Source organism: Apteryx mantelli, chromosome 4 (assembly GCF_036417845.1).
Source record: "Apteryx mantelli isolate bAptMan1 chromosome 4, bAptMan1.hap1, whole genome shotgun sequence".
NCBI lineage: Eukaryota > Metazoa > Chordata > Aves > Apterygiformes > Apterygidae > Apteryx > Apteryx mantelli.
In genome coordinates, this window is record NC_089981.1 from 476900 (window position 1) to 483139 (window position 6240).

The following is a 6240-nucleotide window of genomic DNA, read 5'->3' on the forward strand; positions in this document are numbered from 1 at the left end:
TAGGTATGAAAAATGCTTTGGAAACTGGAAGTGCTTCTCCATCTCAAATGTAACAATGGATCAAAGTCAAACTATACCAGCTGACTAGCTGGGCAGTTGGTTTAAAAGGAAGTGCTAAAAACATGGGACTAGGAGCACTTACAGAGATGATTTATTGATTGATTGATTGATTGATTGATTGATTGATTTTTCCTTGGGAGATGTTGTGCTGGAAGCGGGAAGGGGACCTGTGGGAAGATGGAGGCACTGTGGGATGCGTGGAGGAATACCGGGGCTATTAAGGTAGTGGGAATTCTGCATGTGTGTCCATCGCATGCCTCTCTAAGCACACGAGGTTTATCAACTGGAAATAACTGAGTATGTAATTACCTCACAGGAACAGCTTTTGGGAAAGAGGTCTTCAGATATGCATGGGGGTGAGGGCAGACTGAAATAGCAGCAGGTGGCTATGGCCCAAAACTGAAGGGGTTCAGCTGGACTTCAGGGAGAAATAAAAGAATGGTGGAAACTGAATTTAGGAGCAGAGTTAGCCAGCTACAAACGAGGGACATGTCTGCAGAGGATGCGCAAATGACTTTTCTGCAACTTCTGATTGCCTCACAGCCTGTCATTGCTTGAAACAAGGTAAACCCTGGCCTCAGCTCAGTTCTGCCATTACGAGCATTCACAGTCTGTGTCGTTACCTGTGGAGGCTAGGTTGAGTGCCAGTCTGGACTTCCAGCTGCTTGAGCTTATCTAGGTAGTGCCCTAAACTGCGCTTCTCACGCTCGCTTCTGTCACTTGCTCCAATTACTCATTTCTTCTCCTCCTGCTATGCTGAGCCATGTCTCCTTTTAGTCCTCTCCTCCCTTCCTTTGCCTTCCCTCCATCCAGAGTCAGCGTCCTCACGCACAACCTAACCAGGCCACCACAGCGGGACCATTCTTTCCCCAAACAGCCCCTGGAGTCTTCCTCAGCTGAGTCCCTTGCTCCAGGAGCTCAGCCAGACCTTGGCACTTACTTCACAGACCCCCTCGGTGTTGGCTGTAGCCTGTCCGGCCACCAACACATACAGGTTCCCCCACCCCCTGGACTCTACCTTCTTCAGCCATGGCCTTGCAAAGGAGGCCACAGAGCTGTGCAGGGACAGCCCTGAGGAGCTGGAATTTACTGCCCGCTGCTAAGGATACAGCAAAAAACAAAGACACAATTGCCAGTTTGGGCAGGGGGCTGTTCTTCCTTCCCTGCGCCACTCCTTCAGTGACCACCTCCATTTATGCCCCACTGAAATTTTCCAGGATTCTGCTCTGTTGCGGTCTTGGCAATTTTGCTGCCATTACTTAGAAACACCATTTTTAATCTAGTTTTAGAATAAAGAACATTCTGAGGGAGCCTAGCAGGGAGGATGGAGCCCACCTGCAATGTCAGCTGCAGGGAGGGATTATTCCCTTGCAACAGAACTACCTCAGAGCATCTTGTCTCTATGTCTGAAACACAGATGGCCACGAAAGAAAAAAGGATCGTTCTCAGCCCCATGTCTGAAGGCAGCAGCTAAGTCTGTAATTGGCCTGGGCTCATAACGAGCATCCTTAGTTGGACAGCTCAAGACCTGACAAAGCTCATTAATCCCACTATTAGTCAAAATCAGATTGCTTTGATCGCATTACTCCAGGAACATAGTCCTGGTGTGGCATGAGAGGGCTGAACAAAGCCCTTCTCCAGACAAACACTTGCCCCTCTGCTGCCTACATAAACCCCATAGTGACGGCTCCTCAGGTATAAGGCCGACGACCCTCGGTGGAAGCACCAGTCTGCAGGGTTACACAATGCAGTAGCATGCACAGTGCAAAGAAGAGGCCTAAACAAATCTCAACAGCAGCATGGCATGCATAAAAAGACTTTTCCTCTCCTTCTGAGCTTTCTATTTGCTTTGAGATCCAAAGCTAGGATTCAAAAACTAGAAAAAGAAAAAAAAAACAGCCAGGAAATTGTGATAATAATGAGTGTATAGATGTAAAAGCGTGTGGCTGGGCACCAGGGGGAATGACTGCTTATTTGTCTTGTCCTGGTTGCTGCACTGTGGATCGAGATGAAACTCCAGGAGATTTCAGTTGCCCCAAACATCCTGACCTTTGAGAGCCTTTTGGAGAGCAAGTGCCTTTGGCAGGGCAGGAGTTTGGTAGGGAATCTGCAGTTTGAATGCAGATTGGAGACAGCTGAGAGTTGCAGGGGGGAAGTGTGCTGCAGGACTTGGCCAGAGCGAGGCCTCTGAAGTGACAGAGGGAGAGAGACTCTCCTGGCCGGCCAAGAGGGCCAGGGCTAAATTTGGCATATGGCATATGACCGTTATGTTGCAATATGTCATCCACTGCAGTACATGAATCTTGTGAGTATGAAACTGTGTGCTCACCTAGCCACTGGCACCTGGATAGCAGGATTTTTGAATCCTCTGTTACACACACCTTTCATTTTTACACTCCTTTTCTGTAATTCTAATAAAGTTGACCAATATTACTGTGATATTCCCCCTGTGCTGGCCCTCTCCTGCCTCCTACTCACACCAGGGAACTGGTAATTCTCACAGTTGCTGGGGTCCTGGGAGGCAGCGCCCTTCTGGTCACGCTGATCTCATATGTCTCTAGCCTCTTGACTGTCCTGTGCAAGAACTCGCTGAGGGCAGGCACACCACTTTCTCTCACTTCATAGTGGTATGCCTTTTCTATGGGAACACCATCTGCACGTATGTACGGACTTCCTCCAGCTACTCACCCAATCAGGATAGGATCGTTTCCATGCTCTGTAGCAAAATTGGAGCAGTATTTTATATGATGTCATCCCCATGCTAAATCTCTTGATCCACAGCCTGAGAAACACAGGTGGAAAGGATGCTCTGATGTCAGCTGTCACTGTGCACCTATCTAGCCTGAACTTCATCAGTTTCTCTAGGAGGATGTCATGAGAGACTGTGTCAAAAACCTTGTTGCAACTGAGGTAAACAAGTACCTCTCCTCTCCCCTCACCCACCAAGCCAATCATCTCCTCAGAGCAGGCTGTCAGCTTTGTTAAGCAGAGTTTTCCCCTCATAAAGCCATCCTGTCTACCTCCAGCCTATCACCTTTCCTTCACATGTCCAGAAATGATGTCCAGGATTAGTTGCTCCATCACCATCCTAGGGATTGAGGTGAGGCTGACTGGCTTGTAGTTCCCTGAATCCTCCTCCTTGCCCTTCTTGAAGGTAGCAGGGGCATTTGCTCTCTTGCAGTCCTTGGGAATCTCTCCTGTACACTTCCTTTTTAGGTTTGAGGTCAGCCAGGAGCTCCTTGTTCATCCACATAGGCCTCTTGCTACCTTTGCTTGATTTCCTGCTTGTTGGAATGGACTATTCTTGAGCTTAGAGGAGGTGATCCTTGAATATCAGCCAGCTGTCTTGGACCCCTCTTCCCTCCAGGACCATATCATATGGAATCCTTCCCGAGCAGGCCAAATTCTCTTCTCCTGAAGCCCAGGGTATTGATCCTGCTTTTTGCCCTCTGCTCCCTCCTCACAGGATCCTCAACTCACTATTTTGTGGTCACTGCAGCTAAGACTGCCCCCGACTTCCACATCTCCAATCAGTCCTTCCTTGTTTGCATGTATGAGATCCAGAGTGCCTCTCCTCCTCAGCTCCTTGATCACCTGTGTTAGAAAGCTGTCATCAATGCACTCCATAAACTCCCTGGATTTCTTGTGCCCTACTCTGTTGTCCAGCCAGCCAATATCAGGGTGGTTGAAGCTCATAGGACCAGGGCCTGTGGACATAAACTTTATTCCAGTTCTCTGAAGAATGCCTCACCTATTTCTTCTTCCTGAAGAGATTGTCTACAGCAGACACCCATTACATGGTCACCCATGCTGGTCTGCCCCCCAGTCCTGACCCACGAGCTCTCAGCTGGTCCCTCACCTGTCCCCACAGAGAGCTCCATGCATTCCAGCTGCTCATTCAAGTATTTCTCTTCACACTTGAAACAGATTGCATTTTAAGCAAGAGCCTAAATTTTGTCAAATTTAACTTAATGGCTTCAAGGAAGTGCTTCAGCTGCTGCCTTGTACATCATACCACAGAATCACAGAATCGCTGAGGTTGGAAGGGACCTCTGAAGATCATCTAGTCCAACCCCCCTGCTCCAGCAGGGTCACCTAGAGCACATTGCACAGGATTGCATCCAGGCGCATTTTGAATATCTCCAGAGAAGGAGACTCCACCACCTCTCTGGGCAACCTGTTCCAGGGCTCTGTCACCCTCACAGTGAAAAAGTTTTTCCTCATGTTCAGATGGAAGTGTCTGTGTTTCAGTTTGTGCCCGTTGCCTCACGTCCTGTCGCTCGGCACCACTGAAAAGAGTCTGGTCCCATCCTCTCGACATCCTCCCTTCAGATACTTGTACACATTGATAAGATCTCCTCTCAGCCTTCTCTTCTCCAAGCTAAACAGGCACAGCTCTCTCAGCCTTTCCTTCTAAGAGAGATGCTCCAGTCCCCTAATCATCTTTGTAGCCCTTCGCTGCACTTGCTCCAGTAGTGCCACATCCCTCTTGTACTGGGGAGCCCAGAACTGGACGCAGTACTCCAGATGGGGCCTCAGCAGGGCTGAGTAGAGGGGGAGAATCACCTCCCTCCACCTGCTGGCAACACTCTTCCTCATGCACCCCAGGATACCATTGGCCTTCTTGGCCACAAGGGCACAATGCTGCCTCATGCTTAACTTGGTGTCCACCAGCACTCCCAGGTCCTTCTCCGCAGAGCTGCTTTCCAGCAGGTCAACCCCCAACCTGTACTGGTGCGTGGGGTTATTCCTCCCCAGGTGCAGGACCCTGCACTTGCCTTTGTTGAACTTCATGAGGTTCCTCTCCGCCCACCTCTCCAGCCTGTCCAAGTCTCTCTGAATGGCAGCACAGCCCTCTGGTGTATCGGCCACTCCTCCCAGTTTTGTATCGTCAGCAAACTTGCTGAGGGTGCACTCTGTCCCATTCAACTTCATTCATACCCATTCAACTTCATCTGCAACATCTAAGTTGATTGTAGAGAGGGGCACACTATTTCTGTGCTCATCCTGCACCACAGGTGTCTGCCTCCTGACAATATAGAGAAAGAAGATTGAAATCAATATTCAGAGATATTACATCCCCGCTGTTGAAGGGACCCATGTCTGTACTTACCAACAGTTCTAAGAGACACTCACAGACACCAAGCAGCAGTGGGGTGAAGGGGGTGGTCATGGCCACATATTTTTCATTCCATCGACGCACCCTCCAGTAGCCCATCTCCTGCTTGGGGTCCTCTGCATGGCAGCTGGCAGACTCATAACAGACACCCAGGGCCCAGTGGGTTTTGTCTCCTACTTCAGCCTCCCAGTAGTGGCAGCCTGATGAATAGGCAGATGATCCCAGCACACAGGGGTAAGTGGTGAAACGCCGAGAGCTGTGTGGCAGCTCCTGGGGCATGTCAGTGAAATAAACACTCTTGAGATTCTCCGAGAGCACCACACTGGCATGAGCTGTCTGAGGGTCCGGAGACACATCTCCTTTGGCAGAGCAGAGACTATGAGAAAGCAGGGAAAACCAAGGGGGAGGGAGCAATGGATTCACACACCACAAATGAGCTCTCAGGTCCGTTCATTGGGTTCACCAACAAGACAACCATTTAAATGAGAAGAGTCAAGTCTAGTCACTTCAACATTTTTAACCAGGCCTAGACATACAGGTGAATTCAGAATGCCAAACAGAAGACACTTTTCAGAGCCAAGGACTGGACTCAAGTCCCAGACCTAGGTCTCTATATAGCTTGACTACCAGTGTACTTCTTCAGCATCTTCTTAAGCTGAAATAACAGCCTAGGGAAACAGGCCATTGCCCTCTTCAGCTCAAGAGGGACAGAAGGTAGCTCCAGGTTCTTAAGTGTTTCATACCTAAGGAAAGAAGTGACCTCATCTAGCAATCAAATCAATCACAGTGTCTAGAAGATGCCATTCCCTAGTACAAAACACAGCAGCTGTTTCTAGGAATTATTGCTATGCTAAGGTTGAAATGCTGGAAGCTTACCAAAAGCCTATATTCCCACTGAGAAACCATGAGAGGAAAAAATTAAGGGGAAGAAGCTGACAGTTCATATATATTGGGATTTGGCCCAGAGTCAGTATAACTATCCTGGTCTGAGAAAAGGCAAAGGATGGAACTGACCACCAATATATCAGGTTTTATCTTCCAGGGGTATCATTCTATTACAG